Genomic DNA, 18,143 nt, shown 5'->3' on the forward strand with positions numbered 1-18,143 from the left:
AACAGGCCTCCATGGCGGATCTCAGTGCTGGAGAACTAGCCACCTATTTCAAAGAAAAAAATCGACAACATCTGAAAAGAAGTCTCCTCAGCACTGCATCCAGCACCCACTTACCTTAAACATTAGAACCAACGACAGAGGAAGAAGTCTCCAGGCTGCTCTCTGCTGCTCGTCCTACCACCTGCGCTAGCGACCCTCTCCCCTCACACCTCCTCTGGTCCCTTTCCCCAGTTGTCATTGCTCACCTTACCACAATCTGCAACCTCTCCCTAACCTCTGGCACATTCCCCTCCTCATTCAAACACTCCATTATATCCCCTCTGTTAAAGAAACCAACCCTTGACCTGACCGACGCTGCCAACTACCGCCCGTCTCAAACCTCCCCTTCATCTCCAAATTACTAGAATGCCTGGTCTACTCCAGCCTCACACGCTTTCTCTCTGACAACTCTCTTTTCGACCCCCTTCAGTTCGGTTTCCGCCCTCTACACTCAACCGAAACCACCCTCACAAAAGTATCGAATGACCTGATGATGGCAAAGTCGAGGGGCAACTACTCCCTACTAATCCTCCTTGACCTGTCTGCTGCATTTGACACTGTCGACCATAACCTCCTTCTCACTATGTGCAAAATAGACTAAAGCACACTGCTATCTCCTGGTTCACCTCCGACCTCTCTGCCGGCTCTTTCAGTGTCTCCTTTGCTGGCTCTACCTCCCCTCCTCTTCCCCTTGCTGTCGGGGTCTCCCAGGGCGCTGTCCTCGGCCCTCTCCTCTTCTCTATCTACATAGCCCCAAATGGACAAACCATCCACAAGTTCGGCCTCCAATACCATCTCTACGCTGACAACATCCAACTCTACACCTCCTCTCGTGAGATCTCTGGACCATTCCTCCAAAACATCACCGACTGTCTGTCCGCTGTCTCTAATACTATGTCCTCCCTTTTTCTTAAACTTAACCTTCTCTAAAACCGATTTTCTTGTCTTTCCGACTTTCAACCGACTTCCCATCAACACCTCCATTCCAGTGTCTGGCACCATCATAACCCCCAGACAGCACGCCCGCTGCCTTGGGGTCACACTGGACTCTGACCTCTCCTTTACCCCCAACATCCAATCTCTGGCCCGAACATGCCACCTGCACCTCAGAAATATTGCTAAAATCCAGCACCACCCAGCCCGCTCACTACGATCCACTAACACACTCAGACTAAACGCCCCTGTAATACGAACCTCTCATGCTCGCCTACAGGACTTTACCAGAGCAACACCCATCCTTTGGAACGCTCTACCCCAAGGCATCCAGACAATCCCAGATGCACGAAACTTCAGACGCGCCTTAAAAATGCACCTCTTCAGGGAAGCATACCAAATCCCCTGACCTAGTCCCTCGCCCTTCCCTATGGCTTCCCACACCTTCCACCCTGCTTATTGCATACAACCCCTACCCCTGCACCTCCTTACCGCCCCACCCAGTTTGCTTTGGAATAACTGATTTGCAGATTTAACTCGTATACTGCCTGTGTTCCCCCTATGCCTCATCTCCCCTCCCTCTTGTACGTCCTGTATCACCCCCCTCCCGTTTGTTTAAAACTGATTGTATATCACATGTAATTGTTGCATTGTTTGTGTTTCTCCCATGCATGAAAGTTCTGCGGAGTAAGTTGGCGCTATACAAATTAAGATGATTATTATTAATAATTCTGCCAGCATCCTATTAGGACAGGCCGTGAGCATAATATATGCCCTAGGCTTCCATGACAACTGAACGGCCCGTTGCCTCAAGGTGTTCAGGACCCCTAAACTCAGACGGGTATTTAAGTGCTGCTCTCAGAATTGACAGCGGAATATAATAGGTTAACAGTAGAGATGAGCGAGTATACTCGCTAAGGCACATTACTCGAGCGAGTAGTGCCTTAGCCGAGTATCTCCCCGCTCGTCTCTAAAGATTCGGGGGCCGCCGCGGGTGACAGGTGAGTTGAGGCAGGGAGCAGGGGAGAGTGGGCGGGAGAGAGAGATCTCCCCTCCGATCCTCCCCGCTCTCCCCCGCCCCTCCCCGAATCTTTAGAGACGAGCGGGGAGATACTCGGCTAGGGCACTACTCGCTCGAGTAATGTGCCTTAGCGAGTATACTCGCTCATCTCTAGTTAACAGCCATGATCAGCATGATCACCAATTTTCTCGCGGCAAAATCGCAATCGCCCGTGTGGAACCAGCCTAAGAGTTGGTGATCCCATTTTTTCCCCCTTAATAGGGGATAATTGGCTTCTACCTCATTGGGGTTTTTTTTTTGCCTTCCTCTGGATCAACATTGGGGGTAATAGGCTGAACTGGATGGATATGGGGCTTTTTTCGGCCTTACACACTATGTTGAATACATAAACCTCTTGTAGAAAGCAGGCGGTTTTCATTTTAACACGGGCAGCCGTATACATATATACCCTGGTAAACCCTCCCGACGGCTACAGTCAAAACATCCCCGAATGTTACTGCGATGTTCCAACGGCAAACAGCACTTCTCTGACAAAGCTGGATGGACCATCAGAGCTGCGGTGCCGAATGCCAGGGGTACGGAAACACCGCGGGAAGATTCTAGGCGCTAAACAATGCTGGGCGTTCAGTGTGTGAAATGGTTACCATGGCGACATGTAAATACGCGACGCGCCAAGTCAGGTCATTACTTATCAAGCGTAAAACAGTTCCGATAGTGATGTATCCAAACATATCCAGCCCGACTCCAGCCAAAATTATATATATGTATACCACCATTCTTTACACTGCAGGCTGTTTTTAGGGAGAATAGATGTAAGGGAGGAATTTATGATGGCTTTATGACAGAATTCTGGCACTGAGGTTGCATTCACACGGGGCGAGTGCGATATCAGGCCAATATTACGCTTGTTAATGTGCGATTTTCACGCAAATGCAAGACATTTTCCATTCAAAAACACCTCCTGCCACTTCTGTGAAATTGCGCTCCTCAATCACGTGTTTTACCCGCGCCAGCGGATAGCAAGCGTTTCCCCAACGACTTCAATGGGAAACATGGCACAGCACGGCATGCGATGTCTTTTAAGGTGCCATTGAAAACAACAGGAAAGGCGTTCCGAGGGAGCGCCAAAAGATAGAACATACTGCGGCTTTTATACTTACAGCATCGCTGCTGGGAAACAAAAATATATATATTAAAAAAAAAAAATTGAAAATCGTTTGTGTGAGTAAATCCATTCAAAATAATGAAATTCATATTCATGCAAGATTGGCGCTCACGTGAATGTAGCCTCTTTTTTTCTCCTCATTATTGGTTTTTCCATCCAACTTTCAAAAAAAGTCATAACTCTTTAGGCCCAATGTCCACGGGCGGATTAGATTCTGCATGTCGGGGGCCCGCTGGGGAATCCGACCCTGCCCGTGGCCAAGAACCATGCTTACCCCCCTGGGTCTTCTATTTTCTTCACTGGGGTGTGTATGGAGACGCCGGCCGGCGCACCGCTGTACGTGTGCGATGGAGTGTGTTTTTTTAAACTCCTGCAATTCAACTGTGGATGGGCCGCGAATTAAACGGTTTTCAATTGACTTCAATGGAAGTCATTCGTGCCGGATCTGCAGTGACATGGAGCCCGCTGCGATTTGTTTTCTAGACGCCCAGGTTCTTCTATACACAGGATGCCGCAAATCTGATCCGCCCGTGGACATCGGGCCTTATTCCCCATTGGCTGTAGCGGTCGGAGGGCTTCCCGTTTTCTGTATTGTTCAGCGGTCCTCTTTAACCCCTTGAGTGGCAGGTTTCCTACCACCCTGTCGTGCCCACCAGGGCAGGTTTTTTAAAATGGTCTAATCGTTGAATTTCAACTAGTTTTGCAGTTGCGTCTCAATTTTTTAAATAATTTTTTTACTTTTTTTTTTTTTAATTTTTTTAAAATTTTATGTTATTTTTTTGTCCCTTTAGGGGACTTCCACAGGGACCCATCAGGACCCCTGATCACATTCCGGGGGTCCGATGGTGACAGCCCTTTACATGCTGCAGTCACATAGACTGCCGCATGTAAAGGGTTAACACAGCAGAGATCGGAGGTTTTCTCTGATCTCTGCTGTAAGAGCTAGTACCTAGCTGTCCTCTGACAGCTGAGCACCAAGCTCTCCCTGTCACAGAGACCATCGGCTTGCTTCTGACAAGCCAATGGTCTCTATGGCAACCTGTAAACAAAGCAGGAGATTGCCGGCATATCGGCAATATTTTCTGCTGGTTTTTCAAAGCCCTTGCACTGCTCTATGTGGGTCTGTGCAGGCAGAGCACACTGTCACAGCTTGTGGCATTGTGCTCTGCAGCTCCCATAGTGATACATAGCCCGGAAATCTTCCGGGCTATGTTGCTATGAGCAGTGGAGCTCGTCCCCGGAAATTTTCCGGGCGTGCCACTCAAGGGGTTAATCTACCGTATAATGTACTGAAAAATGTTTTAAAATGTCTAAGTGGAGTGAAATGGAGAAAAAAATTCTTCAAACTTTGTGGGCCTCGTTTCTAGGGCGTACACACTGCGGCGCAAGTGCCACAATGACTTAATTCTATGGGTCGATACGATTACGACGACATCAAATCTATATAGCTGCCGCATCCGTTCTGACCGCCATAACTTTATTTTTCTGTCCGCATAATTGTGTGGGGCTCATTTTTTGGGGGGACGTCCTGTAGGCGCTATTTTGGAGTTCATGACTTCCTCATAAATCTTTTCGTGGAGATGGGGTGACCAAAAAAAAAAAAAAGCCTAATTCTGACAATGTGTATTTTTTTCTTACTTTCAGGCCTCTTTCAACCGGGCGACGGCGATTGTGCCACAAGAAAATGGCAGTTGTGTTGCCGCGTTCTTTGTGCGATATCGCTGCGTTTTCTTGCCATCAGATTGGTTCATCAAGTGCTGATTGGTTCTTGAGCGCTATAGCTCAGCCAATCAGAGCCATCGCTTCCTGGAGGCGGGGTTTATGAACCCCCAAAACCAGGAAGTGATGTGCTTAGGACTGCAAGCGTGCTGGAGTGAAGGCGGCCAGCGAGATGACCCGGACCGTGCCTGTTTGGTAATGCATTGTTTTTTTATGTAATGCAGCTGGGGGTTATTTCGGGTTTATATTTCAAGTTCCCCCGAAAAATAGGTTTTGTTTTTTGATTTTTTAAAAACTTATTACCTTTTATTTATTCTAAATCAATAAAACTTTTTCTTCTACGCCCGCGCAGTACCTTACGACTGTCCGACTGCTAACAGAGTACAATGCGATCAGGACGCACCGCGGGCACAGCAGTGCTTTTTGGATTTCATTTTTACATCACTCAATAAGGCTGTTTTCCCACGGCCGAGAAAACGGCACAAGATTTTTGCATTGCGAGACACACGAATACAAACCCCATTCTTTTGAAGGGGGTCATACACGTGAGCGTCATACACGCAGCGTGATGCAGCACACAGATCGCAGCACGTCCTATCTTTGGGCATGCCCTCACATCAGCCATTGTTCTCAATGGGTCCGGCGGCAGCATCGCACCACGTGACGAGTGCCGGTGATGCAATGATCCCCATTGAAAACAATGGGAGAAACTCTGCGATCCCCCGCCGCGGCTCACAGCCCCAGCAGGGGATCACTACTTCCCCGAAATGATGCAGGGTGAATTTGAGATAAAAATGCCTCGCATCCGCGGGAAGTTTGCGCTCACCCATCTGAAGTTAGCCCAAATGTGATAACATTTTCTGGGGCATCACGATTCTGGAGATACGAAGTTTATAAAGTTTTTTTCATGTTTTGCTATTTTTCTACACTAAAACCACCTGAAATGTGTTCTTGTAGTCTCGCATTCCAAAAACCACAACGTTTTTTTCTTCCATTGATAGAACTCTATGGGAGGTGGGGGGGGGGGGGGGCTTGTTTTTTGTCTGAGGGCTTTTTCCTGTTGTCCTTTTTAATGGTGCCATTTGGTGATCCAAAAAATTTGTTTGCTTTCTATTCTTTTTTTTTTTTCTTATGAGACACGCAAAACTATTTGCACAATGTTTTTTTAGATTTTTTTTTTCATGGTGTGCACCATGCAGGGTAAATAAAATGCTACATTTTTTACATGAGTCATTACAAATGCAGCGATACCAAATTTAGGAGGTTTGTTTTTACTTAGTAAAGGGGAAAAAGAAAGGTTTTGGGTTTATTTTTTAGTTTTTTTTCCCCCAAGGTTGTAGAATTTATATTTCTTGCCTCACTAGGGGGACAAGAATTTATTTACATTTGTATATTCCTATAATACACTGCAATACCGGTTGAGCCACATAGCAGCACAAAAAAAAAAAGTCCAGCACCCCCAATATTCAATAAAACCTCATAAAAGATTAGTTTATTGCAGTATATTAAAATCCGTACAAAAAGGAGGCCATAGTACAGAGATGTATCTAACGGATTTCGGATGAAGCACGTCCCCTGTTCACAGTTTGCTACTATGCTGGCGATCGAACGGTCGCATCTACAATTCCCTAAATTGCATTTTTTTTAAAACGTTCAAAATGTATTTAAAAAAATGAAATGTAAAATAAGAATTTTTCCCACAAAACTTTAAAAAACACCAAGAAATGTAAAAAAAAAACAAAAAACAATAGACCACATAATGATAATAAGTCTTGCTGCATTATTAATGACCTGAACAATGAACATATTTAGTCATTTATCCCACACGGTGAGCGAAATAGAATACATTTTTTAAAATGTTGCTATTTTTCATTACATCCGCCTCGCAAAAAATGCAATAAAAAGGCATCAAAGAGGCACATTTACTCCAAAAAGGTATCAAAGAAACTACAACTCTTACTGCAAAAATACAAAATCTGATAAAGTTCTGTAGGTGGAAAAATAAAGTTATGGGTCTTGGGATGCAGCGATGTAAAGAACTACCGTATATACTCGAGTATAAGCAGACTTTTTCTGCACATTATTTATGCTGAAAGAGCCCCCCCTCGATTTATACTCAGGTGAGGGTCCCGAAAAAGAAAAAAATCTATACTTACCTCTCCGCCACTGCCGGAGCTCAGGAGCATCTAGCCGCTTGGGTCCCGTCACTACAATGAAGTTCTTTCAGCAGGCGGGGATTTAAGAAGAGCTGCACTGAATGACAGCAGAGTGTGGCCTGTGATTGGTAACAGCGCTTAGCCAATCACAGGCAGTGCTCGGCTATTCATAGAATTCATTGAATGGCCGAACATTGCCTGTGATTGGGTGAGCGCTCAGCCAATGAGACACAGCCCTTTCAGCAGTCCCGAGTCCTTATCTAGTTCTTTTGATTGATACATATATATCATTTAAAATCCCCGCCTCCTGAAAGAACTTCATTACAGTGATGGGACACAAGCGGCTGCGGCAGAGAGGTAAGTATAGATTTTTTACTACAACTAGGCATGATTTTTCAGGGAAGGGCTTATATTTAAAGCCCTTCCCCGAAAATCACTGTGGGGGGTGCAGGCTTATACTCGAGGCACCTAAGTTTTCCCAGTTTTTTTTTTACAGTAAACACAGATGCCTCAGCATTTATTCGGGTTGGCTTATACTTCAGTATATACGGTATATATACATTTAGTATCGCTGTTATTGTATTGACGTACAGAATAAAAGTAAAAGGTCTTAGTAAAAATATTAAAAACTACATTCCAGAATTTCTTTTTTCGCCATTGAAAAGCAGAATAAAAAGGAAACAATAAGTAGACTGCAGCCCAAAATGGTACTAAAACAATTACAGGTTGGCCGGCAAAAAATAAGTAAATAAGGCGACATTCACACGGCGATATCGGGCCAAAAAAACCATATCATACTTGCCAATGTGTTTTGCGAATTGTTTCTCATTGAAAAACGCCTCCCATCGTTTCTGTGATGTTGCAATCCTCAGGCACGCGTTTCACGCACGTCAGAAGAGGGCAAACGTTTCCCATTGATTTCAATAGGAAAGACTGTATCGCACGATGAGCAACGTCTTTAAAGGTCCCAACGGACGATGCGTTCCAAGGGTACACCAAAAAATAGGACAAGATTTCTGCATTGCGAGATGCACGAATATGAACCCCATTCTTTTGAACAGGGTCACACAAATGAGCGGCATACCCTATCCGCAAGAAAAAACCATGTTGGCAAGCGCGATATAGGGCCTGTGAGACAAGGCGCGCTATCACACTCGCCCGCGTGACGGTAGCCCGAGTCCTTATCCAGTTCTTTTGAGATGTATTATATATATAAAAATCATTAATAAAAACTATGTTACAACTATAAGTTTTCCCTACACACCTTAGGGATGCCACCTATTTTAGACCTAAGGACACAACAATTTTTTTTTTTGGGGGGGGGGGGGGGGGGGAAGGGAGGGGGGATTCTCATCTCTACTTTCCAAAAGCCATAACTTTATTATTGCGTTGATGCGGCCGTATGAGGGCTTGTTTTTTGCTTGGCAGGCTGTAGTTTTTATTGTTACCATTTTTGGGGTACATGTAACATTACATAATTTTTATTTTTTTTTTAGAAGGCAGGGAGGCAAAAAAAAATTTGCCATTATGTTGCTTTGTTGTTTTTTTTACAGCTTTCATCATGCAGCCTAAACGACGTGATCATTTGTTTATGGGGGTCGATGCAATTAAGACAATACTAAAATTATATTTTTTACATTTTTGCACAACAAAAAAATATTTTATTTCTGGAATTTTATTCTTTGCATCGCTGCATTCAGAAGTCCCATAACTCTGCGAGGGGTTTTCTTATGCATTATGAGCTGTAGATTGTATTCGTAGCACTTTAAGGGACATATTGCTTTTTTAATCACTTTTGTGGGAGGCGAAACAAACAGCAGTTGGGCCCCCCCTACATTTTGGGTGGGCGGAGTTTGTATGGAGCAGGATCGGGAGCAGCGCCCACTCCATACACGGCCTTTGTAAGCAGTCTGTGTCAGCTGACACCAAGCCACAGCCGGGTTCAGCATTCACACTGATCATGGCTGTTAACCCCATAACTGCGGCGATTGGAATTCAGGAGTCCCAAACGGTCCCTCTGTGATTACACTGAGTAGTGCTGCCCAGGTGTCATGGCAGCTAGAGGCCTCTTAACGCCCTCCAGAGCTGTTATGTATTTCTGCTTATTAATGGGCTATTCCGGTCTTTTTTAACAGATGTCCTATTCCCGGGATGTGGATCACATTGATTTTAATGACAGTGAACCTGGCGCACCCCCTTCTTCCTCCGACCAGGTAAGATTACGCCTGGTCCGCTGCAGAGCCCAGCCAGCCGATCAGCTCATGAACAGGGGTCCTGATCCAGGGGATAGATCATCAGTTAAAGGCCAAAATGTCCCTTTAAGATCAGGCTCTGCCCTGTCTTAACAGAATGCTGGCAGAAGTACCATATACTGCAATACTTCAGTTTTGCAGTATATGGTATAAGCAAACAATCACAAAGTTCAAACAAAACAAGGACAAAAAATAAGGGAAAAAATAAGTTGTTTTTATTGTTGAAAAAAAACTAGAGATCTTCAAAGAAAAAACACACCACCTTTTTCTGTATTTGTGATACCAAATGTTTTAGGTTTTTTCGTTATTACTTTGTCCACAAAAGTCTGATATATCAAAGTCACGCATTTTCCCACGCTGTGACCACCAGGAAACAAATACAAAATGCCAGACTTGTGCTTCTTTGGTCATTTCATCTCCAAGAAAAAAAAACGGAATAAAAAGTGATCAAAAAGTCAAATGTACTCAAAAAAGGTGCCAGTAGAAACCACGGGTCGTCCTGCCGAAAATGAGCCTCACAGAGTACCATTAACACAAACATAAAAGTTATGGGGGTCAGACGGGAACGACACTTTGTATCACTGCCATCGTACTGACCCACAGAATAAAGTGATGTCATTTCGGCTGCTTCCCTAGGGGGTTAATGCTCCGGACTGTTTGTAGCGTCTCTTCCAGAACGTATCAGCCTTCAGTTCCTGGGACAGGAAGTAACTACCATCTATGATCTCCCATCGGCAGACGTTACATTTTATGGAACTCTCCTTTGCCAATTGAGGATGGTGCTCGGATGGAAAGGGGTTATGGCATCAGTCGCCCGCTTTGGGTCCCGCTCCTGACACCAGCTGATTTTGCCAGGCATCTCACCTGCAATGGGCGCTGCAGAGGAAATGTAATATTCCATGGCGAGTATTCAGAAGAATAGCAGTCTACGAATCCCAAGGACAGTCAATCTGAAGGGCAGCTCTCCGCTCTGGCTGAGAGGGGTGACGGGACCCCTTTCTATGATGCCCACATGCCCTAATACAGCAAATGGACTTCAAAGGAGTTGAAGTGAACTCCTTTCCTTTAAATGCATAGCAAGAGACCTAAAGAGAAAGTAGCATCTTCCCCCTTCCATGTGTGGAGGCCGCATGTAATTCCTCACATCCCCATAATATTGCTGCGGTAACATGAGAGGGAGGAGGGAGGTGCAGCTTTAGATTCTCCCAGGATGGCGGCAATTGATTGATTGGCCCAGAATCTTGTGCACAGCATTATGGGAAGTCTATGCAACAGGAAATGACATAAACAAGTGGAAACGTCACATGACGAAAATCACCAAACCACACATACAGGACAAGTAGTGCTAACCAAGAGCCAAAGTAAGGGGCAGAAGGGAGATAAGTCAGCAGGTTGGAGAACTCCTGGCTGCATGCAGAGCACCTCTAGGAGGGACTGCGGTTCTTGTTGTGGAACGCTGGGTACATTATATCGGCCTTTCACGATTACCGCCTCCCTGTATGTAAATCCCTCCGTGACCCCGGAGTGCAGAATAAAGTCACGTGACAAGTTTTCTGTGGATCAGTTCATGTGAATCCACATTAGATGGGAAAATCCAGCAATCTAAGTGATTTCCAAGTAGGCCGGGTCATCGGGGCTAGACTAGCCGGGGCGTGACTGCCAACCGCAGAGAGTCTTCTTGTGTAACAGTGTGGAAAGTATACAGAGAATGGCAGGAAGAAAAAAAATGATGAATTGCTGCAACCAAGGGAGGTCTAACCCGTTACTACATGGGGGTCTCTAATAAGGTGAGCCTTTAGTGGATACAACATCAGGACCCAGCACTAACGGGGTTATCCAGGCAGCAGCCACCATGATAACCCAGGGTCAGAGCGGAAGCGCTACTCCCACCCGTGTAGTGGCCGGCGCTCGTAACTGCAAGCTTAGCTCTAATTGCAATCAGTGGGAGGTGCGTCTGCAAGTATGAGTGCCGGTCACTACACAGGGGTGGGAGTAGCGCTTCGACTTCGAACTCAGTGTATCTCAAAAGCTGCTACCTGGATAACCCCTTTAACTGCTCCCAAGGTACATAAACAAGAGCCTCACTATTAACCCCTCAACACTCCAGGCTGTATAGTTTGGGGTCTGCATGGAGTATGGTTTTTTTTTTTGGGGGGGGGGGGGGGGGGGAAGGTTGATCCGCCTCCCTACATTGCTGGTGCTGGCTGCTTCTTACAGCTGACACCTGCCCGTAACAGCTCTCATCAGCACAGACGTTGATCGGTGCTCTAAGGCTAGATTCACACCGGGCGAAATTTCAAAAATCTCGTCCAAACGCTGCGGCCACGCGGAAACGGAAATGTGAAGCGGAAACAAAGACACAGCCTGTCAATGCTTTTTTCATTTTCCCAGCGGCCGCTCTCCTTTCTATGGGGAGAGATGGCCGCAGCGGAATGCCGACAGCGAAACCGCTCCAAAAGCTGAAGCTGAACTTTTCCAGCAGAATTCTGTCCCATGTGATCCCAGGCTAAACCATTTAAATGCCCCGATGGATGTTCTGGGGTTCCGAATGGCGCCCAACAATGAGACCGCAGGTTACCATGGCAGGCATTGGTCTTCTGAAAGCCCCCAAGGCTGCCGTTCCAGATTGCCTATGGTGTGGCCTGATAGACTGCCTGTCTATGGTATTACATCATACTGCAGGAGCAATTAAAGCATCACAAGTTCATGTTTCCTATTGAGACTAAAAATAAAATGTAGAAAATTATTTTAAAAAGTAATGAAGTTTAAAAAAAATAAATAAATTAAAAAAAAAACGTTTGCCATACTTTATAATAAATGAATCTAAATAAAAAAAAAAAACCAACATTTGGTATCACATCCATAAAAGTCCGATCTATCAAAGTAACGCATTATTTACCCCGCACGGTGAACGTCAGGACAAAAAACCACCAGCGTGGCCCTTTTTTAGTCAGACAGTCTCCAAGAAAAAAAAAGGTAATAAAAAGCATTCAAAAAGCTGTATGTACTCCAAAACGGTACTAAGAGGAACAACAGGACGTCCTGCAAAAAAAACATGTCCTCACACAACTATGTGGGAAAAGTAAAAAAGTTATGGCTGTCAGAGGATGGCGGCAGAAAATGTTATTTCCAGAGATATTTTAGGTTTTAAAAAAGTAGTACAGCTAAAGGAAAAAAAAAAAACACTTTATAAAATGTGGACCCACCGAATAAAGTTTTTACTTTTTGCTACAGCATGTACACCACAGAAACAACCCCCACACCCCAAAAAAGGCGTAACTTTATTTTTCCTTCATTTCATTCCACTTAGAATTCTAAATACATATTACCATTTAAAAATTTAACTCCGCCCACAAAAAAAACAAGCCCTCAGGCAGCTACGTAGACGGAGAAACAAGAGTTGCGATATTTTTTTTAAAGTGGGGAGGAAAAAATTAAAATGGAGCGAAAAAAAAAAAAGGAAGGGGTTAAAAAGGTGTAAGGCCCAACTCCACAGCAGGGACATGCAATAAAGTCACATGCAACTAGATGTCCCACCACAGCAATCCTCAAACCGGATGTCTTCAGATCACAGTCATAGCTGGAAGACCTCTGCCCCAAACGGTCCCCCCTTATCTTAAACTGTATTAAGGTCCATTTAGACGGGACACCTGTCGGTCAAACGATGCCTGACACGTCTCCACATGTATTCGCTCCCATGCTGCTGCACAGGAGCTAGTATCGCTGGCTCACAGCGGGGCGGCTGCAGGAGATTTCTCTCCTCAAGCGCCCCCGTCCCTCTCCATTGACTTAACATAGTGGCAGTTCAGTACTGAACGGCTACTATTTACACTGAGCGATCAGCTCATCGTCCATCTTTTATGCAGCATAAACAACGAGCTGACCGCTCAGTGTAAATAGCAGCCGTTTAGTACTGAACAGTCGCTATGTTAAGTCAATGGAGAGGGGCGGGGGAGCGCGAGGAGAGAAATCTCCTGCAGCCTCACTGCTGGCCGCTCTGTGAGTGAGCCAGCGATACCCGCTCCTGAGCAACAGCACAAGAGCGAGTGCATGCGGGGACAAGTGTGGGGCATCGTTTGCCCCGTCTAAATGGGCCTTTACTAAGAAAATCTGCTCCATTGTGTTTGTGTGACTTCGATAACAATGGAGCGCAGTGAGGAATCATCCACAGTACAGAAAGAGTGAGCGCTTGAATTTAATAACCTATGGATCCCCTTTAGCAGCAATCGCCTCCACCAAACACTCTCTGTAGCTGCCAATAAGATTTTACACAACCATTGTGGAATTGTAGACCACTCCCCTCTATAAAAGTGTTTCAATTAATCAGTATTTCTGGGATGCCTTGTGGAAAGACCTTTTCAGGTCATAACACAGCATTTCCATTAGGTTAAAGTCAGGATACGTGACTTGGCTATTCCACAGCACAAATCATCTTCATAGCCATTCTTTAAGTGATTTCCTTTTGTGCTCAGGATCATGGTCTTGTTTCATCATGCAACATCTCTTCAGCATGTCATGGACGGCCATGCTTACATTCTCTGGTAAGATGTTTTGATCCACCTTAGAATTCATAGTTTCCTCAATGATAACACTGTGTCTCGGTCCAGAGGAGCAAAACTGCCCCAAACCATGATGCCCCTTCACCATAGCCCCAAGCCATGATGATCCCTTTGCCAGGTATCACAGGTGAAGGCGGTTTTAGGGTGTGTGTGCAGTTATGTTCTTCGTACACACATAGCATTGTGCATTTGTACCAAAAAGGTCCACCTGTCTCATTAATGAATAATGTCCCAGCAGCATTGTGAAGTATCCAGGTGGTCTAAACTTGAGACGTGCCACAATGTATATTTTTGGAGAGTGGTGGCCTCCTTTCCGGCGTCCTGCCATGATCACAATCTTTGGTCAGTGTTTCCTTACTAAAGGACACATGAATAGAGGTTTCTGCCATCTGTATTGTCTGCTGTAGCTTTTTTTTTTTGCTGTTCCTCTTGGGTTCTTCCTCACCTTTGTAGACAATAACCAGGCACTGCTGTATACCCAGGTCTTTAGCTTCATACACTCTCTCTCAGTATCATGCAGCCCTAGAACATGCCTTCTGAAAACTGCTTACATCGAGGCATGGTTCTCACTAACCAATCTTTCTTTAAAAGAACAGATTTGTCATTATCCAGGTTTTGTATGCCCTTATTTAATGAGCAAAGCCCCCGCGAGTCCCAGACCGCAAATCTCATCTCCTCAACTGAAATATCTTTTGCCAATTACCTCAAGGAGTGAAAACACAGAGATTCACTTACTTTTCCTCCTTGGATGATGGATGAACAGCTGTTTACATCAGGCAATTATTGGCCAAATCATCACTGGAATTAGTGAATTCAGGCAATAGGCTGAACTGGATGAACATATGTCCTTTTTCCGCTTTACATACTATATTACTACTGTGTTTCCCAAAAAATAAGCCCTACTCCTAAAAAAAAAAATGCAATACATTACCTAGCATGCACCATCCAGGGTCCTCATGCTGGCCGCTGCAGTTCAGACAGGCTTCGTTGTAGTTATCAGTCATCGACAGATCGCTGGCTGGTAATGGGGTTTGTAAACCCCACCTGCTGCAAGCGTTTGCTCTGATTGGTTCTCGAGCACTTCGGCTCAGCCAATTAGAGCAAACGCTTGCTGCGGGCGGGGTTTACAAATCCCGTAACCAGCAAGTCATCTTCTGTCGGCAACTGAGAACTGCAAGGAAGCCTGCCAGAACTGCGGAGACGAGCAAGAGGGACCTGGAAGGCACCTTCTAAATATGACAAGGCATCCCCAAAAAATAAGACCCCATGCCTCTTTTAGTGCAAAAATTAAGATAAGACAGGGTCTCATTTTCTGGGAAACACTATGTACACGCAGCCACTGACAGAGCAAAAAAATGGTCACTTGGCCGAGTCGTCAGAAGCAAGTGGCGGTAAGAGATCTGAATAGCTATAGCGCCTGGGTGACAGAACAGCAGAGATAGCTGGTGGGACGGCTCTCTGGTGCTTATGCAGCCAACAGGCATCCCATGTAAAAGGACCTTTATAAGGTGTTTATCTATAATTGTGACTTAAGGCCCTTTTACACTAAACGATTATTGCTCAAGCAATAGCAAAAAGCAACAATAACCATCAGTGTAAATGCGCCAATGATCAAACGATAAATCGTTCACTTTTGATTCATTTCATGCAGGCATAACAATCGTTAGCTCATTCAGTTTCAATACTGATCGTTCAGTCCTTCTCATTCACTTATACAGTGACTGACTGAATGATCTCTCATTTGAACAAGCTAACAGTGTATTTGCCTGTACAATCAGGCTGCACGAGCGAATGAGTGAACTCTGACATTGTTCGCTCGCTGATACGAGAAATCGGCAGGTCTAATCGGACCCTTAGATCCGCAAATATTGTATTAGTAATCAGTGTAGAAATCCAGAGAATTCCAAAGGGTTCACTTAGTTTTACTGGCACAAGAAAAAGTATTCCACTATTTCTCCATAATAGTCATAAATGGAGATTCTGCTCCCCAAATGCAGATTTAAGAGCGTTTCCCATAAATGTCAGTCCCAGGAGGGTAATCACAATGATGAATAGGTGAACAAGCGATGGCGTCGCGGTAGGAGGGGTTTTTTGGTTTTTTTTTTGCAGGGACAGGTTAATCTTTTGAATGGCACCGATACATGTACTGAAAAAGTTGTTTTCTGTCAATGGGGCTACATACGGCTTTCTGAATTTTCTTTTTTGGTCTTGGTGACCAAAAAAGAAAAACCTGCAATTCTGAAGGTGTGCATTTTGTTTTTATAACATTGACTGAGCAAGATAATTAACGGGATACTTTAATAGTTGAGGCTTTCATGGCCTCAGTGATACTAATTATGTTTTTTGTGTAACAGGAAAAGAGTTTTTAAACTTTTAACATTAAATTTTAGTATTTTTTGCAAATTATCTTTTCAGTCCCACTACGACAAACAGGCGATTGCTTTTTCAATGTTAGCCTATTAAGCCTTGCCAGTGGCAGGACATAATAAGCTTCCATACACAGCAGCCGCTATTGAACCAGGAGGAGTAAAACTGGATGACACTTCTATATACACAGACGAGGCACATTCACATACATGGCAGGTCCTTTCCTCATCCGTAAAATGGACAAGAATAGGACATGCTGCGAGTTTTTTTCCACAGACAGTTGGGGCAGAGTAAAAAAAACAAAACAACAAAAAAACAGTCCATGTATACCAGTAGACTCATAGGCTCTAATGGGGGAACTATGTGTTGGCTGTAGAATTACTCAGATAGCACTTAGCTTGAAATTACACTTGTGTGCCCCTCGCCTTACACCCACGAGCCTGCTCTAAGGCATCTCTAAATGCGATTACCTGCAGCTCACACAAGTTGGACGCCCCATGGACCAAAGAATTTTAAAAAGGGGAGGGGGGGGGGGGGGGAAATTGTTCACTTTCTGGTTTTAAATTAGACACAAATATAGGCGATACATTCCCTTTAATGGAGTGACAAAGCACATGCAAATCGCCCCCAGGCCCCAGCAGTCAGATGCCATCAAGCACACACCGACGACACATCCAAATCATATGCAAAGAAGAGAGATGAAGTGTGGATCCATCCTAACCCGGACTGTTCTCACCGGCCGGAGCAACGATGACGTTTATTCAGGAATTTACATTGCATAAAAAGGAACAAAACAAAGAGGCCGACGCGCCGATCCGACACGCCGTGTCACCTTACTGTCATGCACAACTATAGAATACATACATCGTGGGTCTAGTCAGGCCCTGAACGCTGCCCTCGGGTCTGATCTACAAGGGGAAAAGCATTTCTACAGGGGGTCTTATGTGTGATCATACATGTAGGGATCAGGCGTGAGCAATCTGTTGGGGTGCAAATGCAAAAGGTATATAAAATCCATAAACTGCAGTAAGTGCATCTGGGAGAATGGCTTTAAAAGGGGGAGGGGGCACAACCAAGGTCTTCCATGATATTTATTGCTGCCTTAAGGTACCTTTACACGGGAGGATTGTCGAGCACGTTAGCACCCAACAGCCGTCCCAGTAACAATCGCTCAGAGAAAGCAGGCGGGCGGAGTAGCAGGAGATCGATTGCAGCCGCCCGCCTCCATTCACTGCAAACGGGAGTCATTCATAGATAGAACTAAAAACCATGCGTCTACGAACCAAGCGATTCCGACAAGTGAGCAGTTTGTCGCTCGGTAACCTGTCAGCGCCCGCTTGTACACAGGACAACTAATCGCCCAAATTCGCTGTTTCCAGTGATAATTTGGCCAATAGTTGCTCCGTCTAAAAAGGCGCCTCTGGGGTTCGTTCAGATGGCAGAATTATTCCGCATGGATTCCATTACTAAAATCCGCAGCAGAGTGGTGGATTTCTGCCACCACTATGTAAATGTATGGAGAAATCCACGTATGGAATTCCTGATTCAGTTCTGAAACCGCGCGGAGCCCTCATCAAGAACTGATGTCACTTTTTCTGACCGCAAATTCCCCAAAGTAACAGGATGCGGATTCCATGAAAAAAATCCGCCATGAGGACGTACCCCTATACTTCATAGTAGAAACAAAATCAGAGTTGTTTGATGTTGTCAGAGCCCCCTATATTTATGTGCAATGGTCTGACCGAGTAAGAAAGGCACAGCTTCCAGTGGAACAGACCACTGCACATAAAAGGGGGCAGAATACACTAGAAACCATTTTGTGAAGCCAGTTTATTGTTATATAGGTTTTCCGTTTACATGAAATTAGTAAAATTTAGGCGAAGACTACACAGCGACAAAGTTGCATGAAAGTCGTGTGACTGTTTCAGAGCT

At 44.9% G+C, this 18,143-nt stretch overlaps 1 protein-coding gene across 3 annotated transcripts in view; it reads right to left on the reverse strand.

Moving 5' to 3' along the window:
• YTHDF1 (YTH N6-methyladenosine RNA binding protein F1) overlaps positions 1–18,143 on the reverse strand; it is a 41,406-nt gene that overhangs the window by 12,271 nt on the left and 10,992 nt on the right. The window lies entirely within an intron of this gene.

The sequence above is a fragment of the Eleutherodactylus coqui genome, chromosome 13, assembly GCF_035609145.1.
Source record: "Eleutherodactylus coqui strain aEleCoq1 chromosome 13, aEleCoq1.hap1, whole genome shotgun sequence".
NCBI classification, from domain to species: domain Eukaryota; kingdom Metazoa; phylum Chordata; class Amphibia; order Anura; family Eleutherodactylidae; genus Eleutherodactylus; species Eleutherodactylus coqui.